We start from the raw sequence: 21,264 nt of genomic DNA, 5'->3' as shown, positions 1-21,264 counted from the left end.
AAATACTTTCCTTCATATTGCAGATGTTAAATCTGTTTCTCACCTCTCCCTTTTGCTTTATTCTGCATTTTAGATCAGCCGCCACCCAGAGGAAGTGCTTTATTTCTTCAGCGGTGTAATTTTTCAGCGTTAAGAGGTCACGACCTTTCAGTTGTCCATGACAAAAAGATGGCCTTTAAAACAAAATCACAACATATATAACACCCTTTATGGACATATTTTTCTGGACAACAAACATATACTGTACAGGTCTGGAAAAATACCACTAAGTTTCACCAGCCCAGGAAACAGTCATTAGTCATTGCATGTTATACACGAATTACTGCTCTACATTTAAACAAAGTCTCATTTTCTCCACGATAAACCATATAAATGGATATTCAAAAGACCATAATAGTGTTATAACTAACCCTACAGTTAGTACATCTTGGTTTTGTGAGTGCTGCTCTCCCCAACTCGCCCTCCCCAACTCACTCCCCCTTACCCACACTGACCCCCCTTCACATTACCCACAAAAATCCCCCTCCCCATTACATTGCTCACACTGACCCCCCCCTTCATATAACCCACCCTGACCCCCCCTGCACATTATCCACACTGACCCCACCTCCCATTCACACTGACCCTCTTTCACATTACCTACACTGCCTCCCTCTTCACATTACCTACACTGATCCCCCCTTCACAGTACTCACATTGATCCCCCTACCCTCCCTCACATTACCAACACAAACCCTTACCTCAACAGAAGCCTGACTGTAGCTGAGCAGAGACTCTGAGGGTGAGTCCCCAGTCTTCACTGTGGTACGCACGCCCAGCAGGGTGGAAGACGCATGCACAGTGCTGCACCGCGATCTGCGGTCTGAGCGGAGAGGGAAGGTTTGCGACGGGAGGAGGTGTGGCGGTGGGTTTGCGGGAGTGTGGCCATGACGTCCCACGGCTGGTTCGCCCTCATTGGCTGAACCTCCGGCGGGGGCGTGGCCATGCCTCCGTTGCAAACACTAAACTCAAATTCCCCTACCTGCCTGAAAACCTGTCGCGCACCGCTAGGGAAAGGTGCGCGACAAGGTAGGAACTGGGACCGGAGGTACTGGGGGTGTGGGGCTTGATCGTACAGCGCACGCCGAGGCATGCGCTGTAGTAGTTAGTGGGACCGCAGCCTAAAGGGCGCGTGCTTTATGGTGCCAAACTGCAGTACGTGTGCAGGCAGCATGACTGTCACTTACCACTGGAGGCTTAATGTTCTCTGGTTCACATTGTTATGAATTTCTATTAAAAATGTATCAAGTTGGATCAATTTGTTGCAAAACAAAGAGCAAAACTTTGATCTGTGGCAATTTGTGCCAGTGGCATATGTATGAAGCTTCTTAAATTTGATGCAGATTGCTTAGGAGCAGAAGTTTACACCTCAAAGAACAAGGAAAACTGGAGCCGTTTTAGGAACGGAGTTTGAAACGTCTCATTATAATATTGCACCAACTATCTCATCCCTTAACTTATTCTATGGCTCCTCCCCACAATTATTTTCCCCCAAGTGCAATCTAATGCACCCAGAAAAGCATAGGTGCAAAATACCTTGATACATTGATGTAAAAAGAAGGATGGTAAAAATGTCACCTTCACATCAATGCATTTTTTTTATTCAACATTTTGTTAGTACATAAACAGTATGCTGGGAGTTTGCAGACACAATCTATGCCTTATCTATTGTTCTGTCCCAGGCTTACTGTAGCTTAATGAGCAGAGTCAGGCAGCTACTGTAAACTCATCTCCTTTTCCAGCACACAGAGTCCTTCTTGAGTTTCTGAAAACTTTATTGGAGTACAGACAGATAACAAAAGGGGACTTAGGTGTAGCAGAATAAGGGGAAGGTAAAAAGATAAGGCTGTCTCAGGGGAGAGCACTGATGGAGGAACCACGAACAATGGCTGCTTGCTTGAAAAGGAAGGATACTTCACCAGACAAGCAGGAACTAGGGCAGGCCAAACCAAGTGTAAGGTGTTCCCTGGATTATACCAATCTGAGGGGAGAGAGGAAGGGGTTGCTAGACAACAGGCTAAGAATGCAGCTATGGGACTTACACAGTAACACAAACTAAGGGAAAGATAACTGCAGCCATAGGGCAAAGAAAAAACCCCATACAGGGGACAGAAAGTGTATGCTCTAACCAACAATAAACCAATAGTAACACATCATATGAAACTCGGCCCAAAGATAGGTACTATCCAATTCTCTGCCAAAAACATCTAAAATAATTCTGGCATCCATTTTTTAGGGATTGTCACAGTATCAAGGTGACTCTTTGGATGCTATTTCCTGTCCCAGAATCCTTAGCTTGTCTTATTGTCAATGTCTTTTGACATCAGAATGGAATTAACACACTGTCACAGGCAGTAGGAATTTTCAGAGAGAATTGCAGTAGAAATATAGCTACCACATGTTGTTCCAGTTTACATAGGACAATCCTGGTTTGCAAAGGTCTGTAGTAAAGCTCAAACAGGTCAAAAACAACCATTAACTGGATAAAAAGCTTTAATAAAGTCACCAAAACTATGTTTTCTTATGCATGAAGCATCCACATGGTACATTGTTAGTGCAGCTTCATGCTCTACTTTCAACACATTGCTGGCTCCCGTATTTCCTTTCCATGGTAAAGCTCTAGGTACAAAGGACCATGACCATGTAGGAAGATCCTGCAGGAATGTGGATAAATGCCCTTTCATATTGTAAGGAAAACTTTTTTTTTTTTAGCAGAAAGGATAGCACCTTTACAACAAAGTTAATGACACTGCTGAAGCTAAAAATTAGTAGACCTGCTTTGCAATGATGAAGATTAGCTGTATACATTTGTGACAACGTGGATAGAATCAGTTGGTTCTTCAAATAAAGTCATAAGCATCAAAGTTAAAAAGATAATCCTTTTCACAATATCAGAATCGTGAAAAACATGTAGTGTGAGATTTGTTACAGAATAGGAAAATGGCAATGCTCTAGTCTAAGTCACCACACCAGTGACATGTTTCATAGGACATAGGACAGGTGAGAGCACAGAGATAAGACTTATCTATTATTATATTGGATATTATTCTTTACAAATTCATCGTTTCTGCAATAAAATGATAAGGGTGGAAAGAAAAGCACAACCTACTGTATGTACCTTATTGCATCAAACACTGCAAAATTTAAAAAAAAGACACATAAAATGCAGTGCACAGTTTAAATGAATTTAAGGCAAATTGTGCGTCATTCACCAGAAAAATACAATGTGTAAAAATAAGACATTTAGGTGGATGTCTTTTTACGTTTTTGCAGATTTTTCTGTGTATTTGCACCAGATGCAAGACACTTGTAAATCACATTTCTCATGTTGGATGAAGATCAGTTAACACACACTGGGCTAGCAATATTCCACTGTCAACTTAGTATTGGTTGACCTGAGGAAAAGAGAAAACTCTCGAAAGATTGTCTTAGAATATCAATTGTTAGTCCAAATAAAAAATAAAAAAGGTAACACCTAAAATTGATGTACTTATTTACTCTGCACTATCAACTTAAAATGTTACTTGTCACAAATCTTATAGAGAATTTATATTCAGTCCAACAATGCAAATACTTGTCTTTTGCATAATTGCACCTCGCCGCTTGACAGTTGGCCGTGATCACGACACCATCTTTAAATGTCCCATGTCGCAAGGCCATCCCTCATTGTGTATGTGCATGGGACATTTAAAGTTGGTGCATAGCAATGGCCGGTGCATGGGACTTGAAGCGACGGCCGTCCGGGACACTGGCAGGAGCAGCGGCTGTCCAGGATATTGATTTGAGAGGCGACCATCCAGGAGATTGATTTGAGCGGCAGCCGCGCCATTTGGGACATTTAAACATGGCGTCGAAGTTGGAGCACACATGGTCACTTTTCAAGTGGTGAGGTGCTTGGTGGTGAGTTGTGGTGGCATGGCAGCGCCCAGGGTGGATTGGTCCAAGACTGTGCCTTTTGTACCTCTTGATTGAAGCCTGCATTAATGGACTGAATGTTATTCACTGGCACAATGTTTTTTTGGAAAGAAATTATGACCTGGTGGAAGAATTTTATACGTTTTAGGGTAAAGCTTGCAGGTAAAGGGTTGAAGATATAATGTATGTTCACCCACTCCTTGACCAGCATCTTTACATGGGATGGGCCATCGTTACGGGCCCTGGATCAATCAAAAGGAATGTTAGATAAAATTACTCAATAAGGGAGAAAAGTCCAGGAGCACTAACCAAAGAAAAAGTATTGAAACTACAGTACAGCAAATATTTCAGCTTTCAATTAAGAAATGGGACAGAACAAGCATATACTGTATTGCTTCCATGTTTATATACCAGAACCATTTTAATACACAACCCCTGCAACCTCAGAACCTTTTTGTCTTTTGTTAATTTTATAATCATTATGTAGAGTTTCTTGTTGATTGGTGCTGGAACGTAAATTAACATTTTATACGAGGCTCTGTTTCTAATGTTCAATTGATATTTCACTCTAATTTCAAGTTAATTTCAAAGCTAAACAATATTATATGATGGAATATTGTACATATAGTATATTCCATCATTCCTGGATGTACATTATTTGCCAAGTTAAAAATCTTCCATGGACTATTTATCTGTGAAATTATTAACTGTGAAAAGATATTAACTATCTGTGAAAATTATTAAAATGTTTAAAATGTTGTAAAACATCTGAACTGCACTGTCTGTATCTTGTAAATGGTACTTGATTCCGGTTGTATGAATGTTTAATGCAGCAATACTACATTCTCCCTTTTACTTATTTTTTCTTATTTTTATATGTAAAGCATGTGACATTGTAAATGTATAAAATCTTACCTAAGCTGGCCATCGTTTGGTGCTCCAGTTATAAATCTGTAAAAATCCTGATTGTGTGTCTAACATAATGGCTGCTTCAGTTAGCGTACTGTAACTCAGCAGCTACAGTGTATTCTTATATTACTAAGGTAACATTATCTATTGTTATAGTTTATAGCTCAAACTGCTGGAAACATTTGCAACAAATTATCCCAAGTAGGAAAGTGTTGCAAAAATCTGCCACTGGTTGGCTATAGAAAAGTGTGCTTAAAAACTAATTTTCTCAACGCCTAATCTTCATGCGACGCTGACATAATTTGGATCTCTCTCGGGGTATAGGATAAATTCAGACAAATCAGAGGCGCTAAACTTAACACTTCCCGCTAAACAACTGAAACTTATTCTACTAAATTTTAATTATAAATGGAGGGAATCCCGAATAAAATACTTGGGCATTTATCTGATAAATTCCTCCAAAACACTATACAAACATTATTTCCCAGATTTAGTAGCACAGATAAAAAATATCTGACCTCATGGGACAACTTTCAGATATCATGGCTGGGCCGAGTACAGTATGTTCACTGAAAATGAACATCCTCCCTCATCTGCTCTATTGTTTTCAGGCTCTCCCGATCCCAGTCGCCTATAAGACTTTGAGTGATCTGCAAAATAAATGCTTTGAATTTATATGGCAGAACAAGAGACCAAGAATAGCAAGGGCAATACTTTTGTCCTCAAAAGAAAGAGGAGTGGCGGTACCAGACTTAATAAAATACTATCTAGCATCACACCTAAAACAAATTGTAATTGGCATTCAAACTCGGACCAACACTGTTGGGCAGTGGTGGGATTCATAAATGTTAGCAACCAGTTCTCTCTCACCTTACTGACCAAACACAGAGAACCTGAACGGAACCCGGGCACCGGAACCTAGCTGGGTCCAAGCCATGTTATTAATAAATTACCTGACTGTTACATATTATTTTCTGAATTTCACTAAAAGTATTCAACGATTTGCCCCAATTTATATACTGTTTCGTAAAAAAATCTGGGAGGAATCTCTTGAAGGGAGTGCACTTCCGAGGATTTTCTTTTAAGAAATACAATATGAAATAGTGCAAATTGATGAAAATTGGTGCATTCTTGGAGTGAAATTTAATACAAGATGTAATAGTCGGATCATTTCTAAGTAAATTACCTGCAGTCATACTGTACATGGCGAGCAATACTGATTCTAATGCTCCTCCCACAAATTCCAAGATTGTTACACCCCTCCTCATCCTCTCTCTCTACCTACATCCTCTCTCACCCCCTCACCTCCTCCTCTCTCACCCCCTCCTCCTCTCTCAACCCCCTCCCCATCTCTCACCCCCTCCCCTCCTCCTCTCACCACCCCTTCATCCTCTCTCACCCCCTCCCTTCATCCTCTCTCACCCCCTCACCTCCTCCTCTCTCACCCCCTCCTCCTCTCTCAACCCCCTCCCCATCTCTCACCCCCTCCCCTCCTCCTCTCACCACCCCTTCATCCTCTCTCACCCCCTCCCTTCATCCTCTCTCACCCCCTTCATAATCTCTCACCCATTTCCCTTCACCCTCTGTCACCCCTCCCATCATCCTCTCTCATCCCCTCCCTCCATCCTCCCACCACCCCTCCCTCCATCCTGTATCACCCACCTCCCTTCATCCTCTCATACCCCCCTTATCCTCTCTCACCCCCCCTCATCCTCTCACCCCCCCCCTCCCTTCATCCTCTCTCACCCCCTCCCATCATCCTCTCACCCCCACATCCTCTCTCACCCCCTCTCCATTCATCATCTCTCACCCTCCCTTCATTCTTTCATTCCCCCCTCCCTTCATCCTCTCACACCCCCACCCTTCATCCTCTCTCACCCCCACCCTTCATCCTCTCTCACCCCCCACCCTCCCTTCATCCTCTCTCAACCCCATCCTTTCATCATCTCCCTCCCCCCTCCCTTCATCCTCTCTCACCCCCCCTCCCTTCATCCTCTCTCACCCCCCTCCCTTCATCCTCTGTCACCCCCATCCCTTCATTGATTTCATTGAAATGCCACGTAGCCTACACTATCACTATGTTTTGGTTGTTGTTTGCATGTTCTCAGGATGGACTGAAGCATACCCTTGTCAACACGCAGATGCTCGCTCAGTGGCTAAGAAGCTACTACATAAGTTCATTTCTAGATATGGAATTCCTCAGCATATTTTTTCAGACCAAGGCACACATTTCACTGCCACAATAGTTCAGGATCTTGCTAAGGTCCTAGGTATTATCTGTCATCTGCACTGCCCCTATCATCCACAGAGCGCTGGCAAAGTTGAGAGGACCAATGGTGTCCTAAAGAATAAAATCAGTAAAATTTGTGCAGAAACAAAATTGCAATGGCCAGATGCTCTTCCATTAGCACTAATGGCAATCAGAAGTACTCCGCAGGCCAAGACTAAAATAACTCCTCATGAAATAATAATGGGTTAGGCCAATGGTTTGTGCCGGCACATTAGAATTAATGAAGCATGATCATGCACTCACTGATGACTTAATCAGCGTGTATTGTATAAGATTAATGAAATTTCTTATGTCTCTTCACTCACAGGTACAAGCAGTGCAGTCTACCAAAGAAAACACAAAACAGCATCATCTCCAGGAAGGCGATTGGGTAATGGTCAAGCATTTCTTACGTAAGCATGCTCTTCATCCCAGATGGAAAGGCCATTTTCAAATTCTTCTCACCACCAATACAGCAATTAAAGTTGTAGAAATTTCATCCTGGATCCACGTAACACACGTGAAACTCATTCCAGTTCCACCAAAGACCAAAAACATCTAAAGCAAAGACATCTAAAGCACAGCCACATCAAGTCAACATTTTGACGAGTCAAAACTCTGACTGTTAACCAACAAGTAAAATAAAATACCAGGCCTGGTTTTATCAGAACATTTCAGTTTTTCAAAAACTCAAAACATTCATTTTTCAGAGACTCAATATTCCTGATTTGTATCAGAACATTTCATTTTTTCAGAGACTCAATATTCCTGATTTGTATCAGAACATTTCATTTTTCAGAGACTCAATATTTTAATTATTTTATAGTGTGTATAAGTTAGAATTTTAAGATGTACAGACCATTGGGTCTGCGAAAGTATAACCCACAGAGAGATGACAGGATTGTCATGATGATGCTCTGCGGAGCTTTGTCAACAATACTCATCTGCCTGTGTTCCTTATACATTGCAGATATCTATCACCATGGTCAAGGTAACACTACACAAAGCATCTCACCCACAAACATAACAAAGTCCACTGGTACATCCAGAAACAAACGAGACTTGCATTTAACCCCTTGGGAAAGAGATAATACATTTATGGACACATGCAGAACAATATACCAGAAATCTGGTATTAACGAATCTTGCTGGGTATGTGGTTATGTACCTCCTAATCAGGAGTCACCCTGGATTGGCATTCCTTATACCCAGGAAGAATTAACTCCTGCAGCAAATGACACACCAAGATTATCAGATACTGTATGTTGACTGGACAATTCTCCAAAGAATTTAACAGGGTGCCGTTAACGAATAATATTCCAGTGGGAGGTTGTTACATAAGCAGTACAACTGGAAATGTTTCCATAGGTACAGTCCTCCCTCCCACAAATGACACTTGTTTTCAACTAGAAATATATGTAAACAAAGACCGAAGATTAATTTCCTATTGGTACAAATGCATAGATAACAGTACACTGAATCAGACACAATATAGAGCAATACAGATAGCAGCAACAAAATACATAGCTGCAAACACATCTTTATCAGTAAATGCAATTTTTCGTGGATGCAGAAACTTTACTCTACCACGTGGAATTTATTGGCTCTGTGCAAAGTGGGCATATAGAATCTTACCTTGCAATTGGATAGGATCTTGTTATTTAGGGAAAGTGGTCCCCGCATTTACAATCACCAAAGAATTACCTGCAGGGCGTCTCAGAAACAAGAGAAAAACACCAAACACTGCAGGACTGAAAAGTAGTTTATGGAAAGAACAATTTTGGGCTAGCTTATTTCCAAATGTAGGAGTTGGGTTACTATATGACAGGCTTAATACATTAACAGATGTGTTAGATGATGTCCTCAATCACACCACTACAGCCATAGCATCACTAAACCAAGAACAAGTTCAGATCAGGCTTATGGCCTTACAGAACAGAATGGCTTTAGATTACATTTTAGCATCAAAAGGAGGTGTATGTGCCCTAATTAAAGAACAATGTTGTGTTTTCATCCAAGATCAGAGTGGCAAGGTACAGCATGAGTTAGATAAGATAGAAGAAATTCAAGAAAGACTTAGAAAGGAAGGTGACACAGACTGGGACCCTTTGGGGCTGACTGGATTGGTAGGATCACTAGGAGCGAAATTTTTGAATGCGGTAATGTGTGTGATTGTGATACTCGTTGTCATCTATGTTTGTGTTACGTTTGTCAAAGGCATGATCCACAAATGTGCCACCCCCTCTGCAGACATAATGCCATTGTTTGCAGAACCAATCTACAGCAGTCCCTTGAAGAAAGAAGATGCCAAGTACAATGTTCTAACTCTGGAAAAGAATTTGGCTATAACGCCATACTACGAGACTATGACTACATTTGGCAGGCACCCTTGTGCACTGTGCTATGCCCTCAAGAAGCATTATGAGATGATGGAGCACCCTTGTGCCTCCCAATGTGTTTCTGGACTAAAATCATACCAATAATTCACAAAAAACAATGTTTTAAAGAATCAGAGGAAGGACTGACAAAGATGAGACATTAGGGGGTCTGGCATAACAACATAAGAGCATTTAGAATGAAGCCATTTTGTGAGAATATTTCAATCCGCCATCTTGTCTTGTCTCTGTGAGTCTTAATTTCTGTGTTTCATTTCTGTATAAACAAATGTGTGAAGTAGAGAATGGAATGTTTTCGCTCTTAGCTGACTTTATTGACCCTTCCTCATTCAATCAGCTTCAAATTGAAAGTGTAAACAGGCTAGAAGTTATGAGAACACGTGAGATAAGCTTAGATTCTTGCAGTGAAACCAATTCTCACACGATATTGCCAGGTGGCAGAATAGGCACATCCCATTTAACCCCATAATGGTTTCTAGCTGATAGGCAGTTATACGATATTATTATGTATTACAAAATGACATCGACTTTAATATTGTTATGTATTACAAAATGAGGTAATATTAGTGACGCGCAAGCCCCCATTGAGGGAGGACACTTTTTAGGATTTAGGGTATAAATATATGGCATATCATGTTTATTGTTTAGAGAGCTTTTTTTCAAAAGCTGTCTCCGTGTGCACTTGACTTGAATAAATTCACGTGTTATTCTGTTTCAAAATAACCTCAGACTGTGTTTCTTATTTAAGTTTTTCTCAACAGTGATCAAATACAAGTGTATAATATCATAAACCCTTCTAATTTAAACTATGTAGTTAAACCACATAATACCACAGTGTGATAAAAAAATTGTACATAACCGTGATGTGTGGTAAATATGGCGTCTGCAGCTATAAACAAGGGGGTGGCTCGGCACCCCCCTAAACACTGGAGAAATGGAAACAAAAAAGCGCAAAACGCAAATAGTGAAGTAAATTAAAATATTATTGCATAATAAAATAGGGATAAATATTCTGTGTACATCAAAAAGCTAGAACATAAACATTGAGTGTGCACAGCACACGAGTTACCAATCGGCAGGTAAGGGTTCAGGAGTCAGGAACTGGTTTCTCTGGCAGGCATCTCAGGTTACAGCTGTGGGATTCCTCCTTCACATGAATACCCGGAAACGATATTGTAGCCTCTGTAGAAACCCTCCCTCTGGTCAGATGGTACACGGAGTATCCAAAAGTTTTTTAACCGATATTCACACGGCGGTAGTTCCCAGATTGAACAGTGAGGGGGACTCCAACCATCCAGAGTGTGCTCAGACACCGGCACAGCCACAGCCGGGAGCAATCACTCTTACAGCAATAGCTTTGGTTAGAGATACCGTCGCTCCATCGTGGTGCGCTGTATAGTGACGTCACAGTCGCGGCTCAAAACACCAAAGCATAGGGATGAAAAAAAGTCTCGAAAATGCCCAATAGCTAGGATATAGCAGCAAAAACCTACTACACATAGGTAAAGATTAGATCCTACGTGTTTTGTAGTATACACTACTTCATCAGGGGTAATTCCCATTTTCGAGACTTTTTTCCATCCCTGTGCTTTGGTGTTTTGAGCTGCGACTGTGACATCACTATACAGCGCACCACGACAGAGCAACGGTATCTCTAACCAAAGCTATTGCTATAAGAGTGATTGCTCCCGGCCCATGAGGAGAAGGGTACAGCGAGAGCTGGGAACACCACTCACCTTCAAAACAAGTTTACGAAGTTTGAGCCACCTAAGAAAGCACTAGCCAAACCTGCAACCGCCCAACAGGCAAAAAAGAGAGGTAGGAGTGCAGCATCAAAGCCTGAGGAATCCTTAGCTGGGGAAGCTGAAAAGATAGGACATTCTCTGGAAATGGAGCTGGAATCGCAACTTGAATCCCAAAGAAGCTGAACTGGCGACTACATTGAATGGGAAAAGTGCAGGAAGACAGCTTCAAGAACTGAGGGCTCAAGTGGCTGTTCTTGGGCGCTCTTGTGATACCAGGAAGTGGACATTTGGTGCTAAAGTGGAGCACATGAGAAGGATGGCGAGATAGAGCGATTTGCATAGGCGCTCTGCAACTGTCGCCATACAGTCTGCCTACAAAAAGAGGAGTGCCCGACACAGGGGAAATCTCAAGACCACGTGGTCAGTAGAAAAACTGTACTTGGATAAAGTTCTCCTTGAGTGACTGAGGACTGCTGATCTCAAGCACCTTCTGGAGGAGAGACTACTAAACTGGAGGAACGGCTCCAATCCCAGCAGGACTGAGGGTTCTCCTCCATCCACTCTCATTCAAGTCACAGAGATATCTCGAATGAGAGTGGAAGGATGGGCTTTGGCCATGGCAAGCCCGAGCTTCCCACAAACATGGGAGGTATGTATCAGGGGACTTACCCTGTTCAGAAAACTTGCCTCTAATCCAGCAGTGTGCTGGTTAATTGACCAGCACCTGGCTGATTAGAGGTGTTAGAAAAAGCCTGCCTCTGAGACAGGAAGTCAGACTCCTTAGCACACCTGTGAGCTGAACAAGGAGACAGACGTCTTGAGCATGCAAGAAGAGAGGGCGCGCTGCCAGCAAGACACAGGGGAAAGTACTTCTAAACCTGGAGAACAAAGAAGCCTTCCCCTACGAGAGACAGATAAGACTTTCCTTTCTAAGACTTTTTGTATATCTGCACATATCAAGATATATGTTTGGGGCTGGGAGACATGCTAATCTAAAGGGAGTTGTGGACTGCATAGGTTTCACTAGAAATACTCCCAAGTGGAACAGAAGCTTTGTTTGACCCCTTATTTGCATACGTTTGGATGATTTTCTTGTGTTAAAGAAACAGACGCAATAAAAGCCTTATTTAATTTCACCTTAAAAAAGTCTCCATTGCATACCTCTGCACATGTCCTCTTACACCCACCCAAGATTTATTCCAATACTTTTAAGTAAAGCACTTTATAAATCAAATCAGACAAGGATTAAAATGTTATTAAGGAACCAGATTTGAGTCCCTATGTAGAAACAGGAAATATCAAAAGGGACGTATCTCCTCTATCTACAAGGTACTAGTGTCAGATAACAAACGTAGAAAGTCTAAATATATGGAAGGTTGGGAACAAGATTTACAGATAGAAATCTCGACAGAGGATTGGGCAGATATATGGGAAGGTGTAGCAAAGAGCTCTATTTGCACAAAAACAAAGAAAAATGCAAACAAGTTGCTATTTAGGTGGTTATTGACCCCCTAAAAGTTAAGCACGATCTATCCAGGTCACTCCGATTTATACTGGAGGGGTTGTGGACAGGTCAGACGTGTTTCAAATATAGTGAAAAAACAAAACAAAATAGATGTGCGCAACAAAAAACCTCTACTGTTTTAACCCCTTAATCACCTCTGTGTTAAATATAATACACAACCTCTGTGTTAAGAAATGGCGTCTGCAGCTGTGTGTGAAGGGGTAATTAACCCCTAGAACAACTGAAAAACTAGAAAAACAAAAGCGCAAACGCACATGGTGAAGTAAATAAAATCAATTGATTATTTGTTTATTGGGTAATAAATCTGCGTACATCAGATTAGTAATAAGACAGCATTTCATGGTACATAGACATGTGTTACCAGGCATCACAGGGTAAGTGCTGCATCGAGGGACATCCACCTCACTGCCAGGAACTTTTCCTCCACTTGCTGAACGGACCGTCTGGGCACTTCAGGACGCAGCTTCTGCTTGGGGCTGTGTTGGTACAGTATGAGTCTTACTTGTCAGTAAGCTCTCCCGATCACCTCTCCGTCCAGCTGGTTACCAGTATAAACGCTGGTAGGAATCAGAGAGGTTCCAGCCTCCAGTTAGCTTTGGAGCTGTTAGTCCATGTGTCCCATAGAGTTTCACGACGGCCGTAAAGTGCGGATGGCCGTAAGTGAAGATTTTACGGCACTTAAAGGTAAATGCCACACGATCAAAATATACCACAAAAATACAAGTTATGGGTATAAAATCACCAATTGGACTATTTAAAAGCAAATAATCTATTCAACGCGTTTCGTAGCAACACTACTTCATCAGGGATATTGAAAAATACATTGATTAAAACTTATATACCCCTGCAACGTCCCTCATTGGTCAAACTGTCAGTCACAATGCACCAATCACATTATGGCATGGTTATTCCATTCATGTGTATGAGTGATTGGGAGCATTAAGTAGCTCTTGATAATGGCTAGTTTAACCCCATCAGGTACGGCGGGTGTACTATTAGAACACTTCTTTATTAGTTAATACACACCATATATTAATAAACAATTTATATCAGCAGTAAATAGATTAAATAATACAAGATAGCCTATACACTGTTGTGTTGATGTGCAAGACTCTGGAAAAAAACAGAAACTCTGTTAAAAATTTGTTAAGAGAACACATATATTAACACAATGAAATAGTACAGTATATTATTGACCTGGAAACACATATCATTTTGTCATTAAGTAAAGTAAAGACCAAGCACAGCTATACGATAGATATTATTCAATACAGGCACCACAGATCTATATTTTCATTTAGACCGTTAACACCTAAAGTTTCTAGTTTTTGTATCCAGTATGTTTCTTGGATATAAACCTCCTTCAGTCTATCACCTCCTCGTCTGTTGAGGGGTATATGCTTAATTCCTTTATATGTGAGAGAGGAAGGGTCTTTATTGTGGTAAAGGGAATAATGGCGACTTACGCTATGCGTCTGTAGAGCGTTTTTAATATTTCTTACATGTTCCTGTATGCGGAGATTTAAACTTCTTTTGGTGCGGAATACATACTGTAGGCCGCATGGACATACCAATAAGTAAACCACAAAGTTGATGTTGCAGTTTATAAAATCAGTGATAGTAAACGATTTTTGATTCTTTGTTGACGTAAATGTTTTCCTTTCAGGGTGAAGAAATTTGCAGGTACAGCATTTTCCACAAGGGAAATTCCCTGCCAGGCTTGAACCTATCCAGGATCGTCCTGTTTTAGAGTCAGAATGTTTCCCAATGTCACTTGGGGACAGTGCGTCTTTCAAGCTTAGCGCTTTCCTATAAATAAATTTGGGGGCCAAGCTAATGTGTCCACTGAGTACCGGGTCAGTTGAAATGATTCCCCAGTGCTTTTTAATAACACCCTCTATTTGTCTGTGCATTGTATTAAAATTTGTAATAAAGGGAACAGTAATTTTGTCTCCACTCTTGTCTACTTTTTTTGAACACTTTGGCATCAGCATTTTACTGCGATCTATTTTTGTAACTTTCTCTAATTCGTACAGAAGCTCCTTATACTCGTAACCCCATTCTAGAAATCTCAAAAAGAGAACTTTTGCCTGTTCTTCAAATTCTCCTTCGTTGCTGCAGTTCCTTTTTATTCTCAAAAATTGGCCTCCAGGTATATTATTAATCCAAGATTTTTTATGGTTGCTGGAGGCCAATAGGAGGTTATTTGTATCAACCTTCTTAAAGAAGGTAGACGTAGTTACACCCTGTTCCTCCGATGCCAATAGGTTAAGATCCAGATAGTTGACATTCTCTGTGTGCGTCACGTGGGTAAAGACCAAATTGTGATCGTTTCTGTTGACATATTTGATGAATTGGTCTACTGATTCCTCATCCCCTTCCCACACACAGAGAATGTCATCTATATAGCGGCGCCATACCACTATATGATGTTTGAATGGATTATTGTGCCATATTGATACTTCTTCCCAGTTCCCCATGTACAGGTTTGCGAAACTGGGGGCAAATCGTGTGCCCATAGCAGTTCCGCAAACCTGCAAGAAAAACTGGGGAAAAAAAAGAAAATAATTGTGTGTTAGCACATACCTTATAGATTTAAGGATAAATTGTCTATTTGGATCTGTAAGGTGTCGATCTCTCTTTAGGTAATCCTCAACTGCCGCCAACCCCTCAGCATGTGGAATACTAGTGTACAGCACTTGTACGTCGCACGTTAACCACCTGTAAGTTTTCTTCCATTTGAAATTGGAGAAAAGGTTAATAACAGCGGTGGAGTCCTTTAGATATGAGGGAATCTCCCCTACGATGGTTTGCAGGAAGTAATCCACATACTGAGAGAGATTTGCAGTCAGTGAGGATATACCCGAAACTATTGGTCGTCCCGGTGGGTTTATAATGGATTTGTGCAGTTTAGGAAGGTGATAGAACACCGGTATTCTTGGTGTCTTATTATAAAGAAACCCATACTCTTGAGTTGTGATACCAGTTTGTAAGAGTGCCTCGTCCAGTAACTCTTTTAGGGATTTTAGAAATATATTCGTGGGGTCTGAGCTCAATTTTTTATAGAAGACAGGGTCACAAAGGAGTCGGTGTGCCTCTTGTTCATAAACAGAGCGATCTTGTAGCACCACACCGCCTCCTTTGTCAGCCTGTCTAATAATCAAATTATCATTTTCCTGTAGAAATTTAAGTGCAAGGTTCTCAGACTTGGATAAATTTGGTCTGTTAACAGATTTCCCATTTTCAATAGTGTCCATTAGATCTTTGTAAACCATATCGGAAAATGTATCGACATGGTTCCCTTTAGATTGATATGGGTAGAAAGTAGATTGTGCTTTAAAGGGTGTATGAACACAAATAGAATCATCACTTATTATTGTTGAATTTGTAATTACATCAGTAGATTGACTTGGTTCCTTCTCTACTTTAAGAAAATGTCTCTTTAAGGTTATGTTTCTTATAAACTTATTTAAATCTTTAAAGATCTGAAATGAGTTTGCTCCACATGACTTAGAAAAGGATAAGCCTTTTCTTAGAACACTTTTTTGGTCATTTGTAAGAATTACTGAGGATAAATTAAAGATACCTTTATCACTAGATTTGTCCAGACTCTTTAAAATTCTTTTCTTTTGGACCCCGGATCCTCCTCTTTTCCCTCTTCGGGTAAGGGTCTTTTTAGTTTTGTCCCAGAGTTCAACTTTGTTTGGTTCTCTGCGGTCTGAATCTCTTTCTCTATCGTGCCGTGCCTGTTTCTTATTAGATCTAAAAAAAGGGAAGTTCCCAGTTCTTCTTGCAGGTTTGCGGAACTGCTATGGGCACACGATTTGCCCCCAGTTTCGCAAACCTGTACATGGGGAACTGGGAAGAAGTATCAATATGGCACAATAATCCATTCAAACATCATATAGTGGTATGGCGCCGCTATATAGATGACATTCTCTGTGTGTGGGAAGGGGATGAGGAATCAGTAGACCAATTCATCAAATATGTCAACAGAAACGATCACAATTTGGTCTTTACCCACGTGACGCACACAGAGAATGTCAACTATCTGGATCTTAACCTATTGGCATCGGAGGAACAGGGTGTAACTACGTCTACCTTCTTTAAGAAGGTTGATACAAATAACCTCCTATTGGCCTCCAGCAACCATAAAAAATCTTGGATTAATAATATACCTGGAGGCCAATTTATGAGAATAAAAAGGAACTGCAGCAACGAAGGAGAATTTGAAGAACAGGCAAAAGTTCTCTTTTTGAGATTTCTAGAATGGGGTTACGAGTATAAGAAGCTTCTGTACGAATTAGAGAAGGTTAGAAAAATGGATCGCAGTAAAATGCTGATGCCAAAGTGTTCAAAAAAAGTAGACAAGAGTGGAGACAAAATTACTGTTCCCTTTATTACAAATTTTAATACAATGCACAGACAAATAGAGGGTGTTATTTAAAAGCACTGGGGAATAATTTCAACTGACCCGGTTCTCAGTGGACACATTAGCTTGGCCCCCAAATTTATTTATAGGAAAGCGCTAAGCTTGAAAGACGCACTGTCCCCAAGTGACATTGGGAAACATTCTGACTCTAAAACAGGACGATCCTGGATAGGTTCAAGCCTGGCAGGGAATTTCCCTTGTGGAAAATGCTGTACCTGCAAATTTCTTCACCCTGAAAGGAAAACATTTACGTCAACAAAGAATCAAAAATCGTTTACTATCACTGATTTTATAAACTGCAACATCAACTTTGTGGTTTACTTATTGGTATGTCCATGCGGCCTACAGTATGTATTCCGCACCAAAAGAAGTTTAAATCTCCGCATACAGGAACATGTAAGAAATATTAAAAACGCTCTACAGACGCATAGCGTAAGTCGCCATTATTCCCTTACCACAATAAGACCCTTCTCTCTCACATATAAAGGAATTAAGCATATACCCCTCAACAGACGAGGAGGTGATAGACTGAAGGAGGTTATATCCAAGAAACATACTGGATACAAAAACTAGAAACAGCCAATGAGGGCGAACCAGCTGCGGGACGTCATGGCCACACCCCGCAAACATACCGCCACACCCCCTCCCGTCACAAACTTTCTCTCTCCCCTCAGATCGCAGATCGCGGACTAGCGCTGTGCATGCGCGCCCCCCCGCCGGCGCGTGTCACAGTGCTGACTGGGGACTCAGCCTAAAGCCACGCTGATTACAGATGCAGGGGGTATAGAATGTCAATAGGGGAGTGTTCTGTCTTTTTTTCCATTTTATTTCCTACTGAGTGCGAATAGCCGAGCTGCTATGAACACTGTAATGTCAGTAGGTTTCTATGCCTTTATTCACTAGAAAAGCATCATAAAGTCTTATAGCTCAGTGGTTATGCTCCAGGCAATTAGCATAGTGGACCAGGGTTCGATTCCTGGCTGGGATGTTTATTTTTTTCCATTTTATTTTCTACTGAGTGCGAATAGCCGTGCGGCTATTTGCACTCAACTGTGAATAGCCGTGTGGCTATTTGCACTCAACTGTGAATATCCACTGACATACAAACATGGTCATAGGAGCCCGCCTGTTGTAATGACTTGCAGGTCAGAAATACACACGTAGTAACGTACTATCCACAACCCACATGCATAGGTACCTGGATCAAATTGCAAATGCTTGTTTTGATGCTTTTTATATGTAGTTTGCTGGTTTGTTTAGAACTCTTTCTGCAATGTCATTTGTATTTTTATTTAGTTAGATATAATTTTGTGTGGTGTTTTAAATAGTTTATTTTTAATAGTGGCTTCTTTTTGGTAGTTAGATTTTGGTTGATGGTGTTACTTTGAACTTGCATTTATTTCAGAATTGTTTGGTTTTTGGATTTTAATATTGAATTGTGTAATTGATTTTATATTGGATTAATTGATGGAAATGTATTTAGTTACATTAGTTACATAGTAGATGAGGTTGAAAAAAGATGTACATAGGTCCATCAAGTTCAACCTATGCTAAATTTAGACAACAAACTTTATCCTATATCTATACTTACTAATTGATCCAAAGAAAGGCAAACAAGGGTTTACTTGTTGCTTGGTTTTTATTTTAATATTGTTTGGATGGCATTGTATATTGATTGTAATTATTTATTTTAGTTTGAACATTGATTGGCATAGTGTTACATGATGCACAGATTATTTGCATCATGTACACACTGTACAATTAAATGTTTTGATCTGGATTTGCTATGTGCTGTTTTGATTTTGATATGTTGTGTTTTGATTTTGAGATGTGCTGGTTTGATTTTGCAATGCGATGTTTTCATTTTGGCATGTTTTGTTAATCCTTAACCATTTATTTGTATATTGGATAATCATGCCCATATATATATATATATACCCTATTTCCTCGATTCTAAGACGCCATCGATTCTAAGACGCACCCTTGATTTAATAAAAAAAATTGAGGAAAAAACCCCACTATATTAAATGTGCAGAATTTTTTTCGGGAGAGAGAGAGAGAGAGAGAGAGAGAGAGAGAGGAGAGAGAGAGAGAGAGAGGGAGAGAGAGGGGGGGGTGAGAGAGAGAGAGGGAGAGTTGGGGGAAGAGAGAGAAAGAGGGGGGGAAGAGAGAGAGAGGGGGGAAGAGAGAGAGAGGGAGAATTGGGGGGAAGAGAGAGGGAAGAGAGAGAAGAGAGAGAGAGGGGGAAGAGAGATAGGGAGGGGGGGAGAGAGAGAGGGGGGGAAGAGAGAGAGAGCGGGAAGAGAGAGAGAGGGAGAGTTGGAGGGTAGAGTGGGAAGAGAGAGGGGGGGGAAGAGAGAGGGGGGGGAAGAGAGAGAGGGGGGAGAAGACAGAGAGGGGGGGGAAGAGAGAGAGGGGGGGGAAGAGAGAGAGGGGGGGAGAGAGGGACAGAGGGGAAGAGAGAAAGAGACAGAGGGGGAAGAGAGCGAGAGAGGGGGGTGGGAGGGAGAGTTGGGGGGAAGAGAGAGAGAGTGGGGGGAAGAGAGAGAGGACGGGGAAGAGAGAGAGGACGGGGGAAGAGAGAGAGGAGGGAAGCGAGAGAGAGGGGGGTGAAGAGAGAGAGGGGGGGTGAAGAGAGAGAGGGGGTGAAGAGAGAGAGAGGGGGGTGAAGAGAGAGAGGGGGGAAGAGAGAAAGAGAGACAGAAGTGGGGAGAGAGAGGGGGAAGAGAGAGAGAGGGGGGGGAAGAGAGAGAGAGAGGGGGGGAAGAGAGAGAGAGAGAGAGAGGGGGGAAGAGAGAGAGAGAGAGGGGGGGGGAAGAGAGAGACGGGGGGAAGAGAGAGGGGGGGGAAGAGAGGGAGAGGGGGAAGAGAGAAGGGAGAGAGAGGGGGGCGAGGAGAGAGAGAGAGAGAGGGGGGGAGGAGAGAGAGGGGGGGGAGAGGAGAGAGAGAGGGGGAGAGGAGAGAGAGGGAGAAGAGAGAGAGAGAGGGGGGAAAAGAGAGAGAGGGAAGAGAGAGAGGGGGGGAAGAGAGATAGGGGAGGGGGGAAGAGAGATAAGGGAGGGTGGGAGAGAGAGAGCGGGAAGAGAGAGAGAGGGAGAGTTGGAGGGAAGAGAGAGTGAAAGAGAGAGAGGGGGAAGAAGAGAGAGAGTGGGAAGAGAGAGAGGGGGAAGGAGGAGAGGGGGGGAAGAGAGAGGGGGTTGAAGAGAGAGAGGGGGGGAGAGAGAGGGACAGAGGGGGAAGAGAGAAAGAGAGACAGAGGGGGGAAAGAGAGCGAGCGAGGGGGGAAGAGAGAGAGGGGGGGGTGGGAGGGAGAGTTGGGGGGAAGAGAGAGGGGGGGAAGAGAGAGAGAGAGAGGGGGAAGAGAGAGAGAGGGGGGAAGAGAGAGAGGACGGGGGAAGAGAGAGAGGGGGAGAGAGAGAGAGGGGGAAGCGAGAGAGAGGGGGGGTGAAGAGAGAGAAGGGGGGTTGAGAGAGAGAGGGGGGTGAAGAGAGGGGGGGTGAGGGGGGGTGAAGAGAGAGGGACAGAGGGGGGAAGAGAGAAAGAGAGACAGAAGGGGAGAGAGAGAGAGAGAGGGGGGGAAGAGAGAGAGGGGGGGGAAGAGAGAGAGAGAGGGGGGAAGAGAGATAGAGAGAGGGGGGGATGAGAGAGAGAGTGGGGGAAGAGAGAGGGGGGGAAAGAGAGGGAGGAGGGGGGAAGAGAGAGGGGGGAGAGGAGAGATGAGAGGGGGGAGAGGAGAGAGAGAGGGGGTGAGGAGAGAGAGAGGGGAGAGGGAGAGAGGGGGAGAAGGGGGGAGAGGAGAGAGAGGGGGGAGAGGAGAGAGAGGGGGGAGAGGAGTGAGAGGGGGGAGATGAGAGAGAGAGGAGGGAGAGAAGAGGAGGGGGGAGAGGAGAGAGAGGGGGGGGCAGAAAGGAGAGAGGGAAAGATGGAGAGAGAGAAGGGGGGAGAGAGTGAGAGAGGGGAGTGGGGGGAATGGGGGAGAGAAGGGGGAGGGGAGAGAAAGGAGAGAAGTGGGGGAGAGAGATTGGAGGGAAGGG

General features: G+C 42.6%; 1 long non-coding RNA gene across 1 annotated transcript in view; it reads right to left on the bottom strand.

The window, feature by feature from the left end:
* The window catches only part of LOC142489244 (uncharacterized), a 30,092-nt gene that overhangs the window by 798 nt on the left and 8,030 nt on the right, over nt 1–21,264 (bottom strand). The window contains exon 2 of the long non-coding RNA XR_012799826.1: nt 44–173. This is a non-coding gene — a long non-coding RNA (uncharacterized LOC142489244). The remainder of the gene's footprint in view (nt 1–43; nt 174–21,264) is intronic.

The sequence above is a fragment of the Ascaphus truei genome, chromosome 3 (genome assembly GCF_040206685.1).
Source record: "Ascaphus truei isolate aAscTru1 chromosome 3, aAscTru1.hap1, whole genome shotgun sequence".
Lineage (NCBI taxonomy): Eukaryota > Metazoa > Chordata > Amphibia > Anura > Ascaphidae > Ascaphus > Ascaphus truei.
The sequence above is the reverse complement of the archived record's forward strand: the minus strand, read 5'-3'. Positions and strand labels throughout refer to the sequence as shown.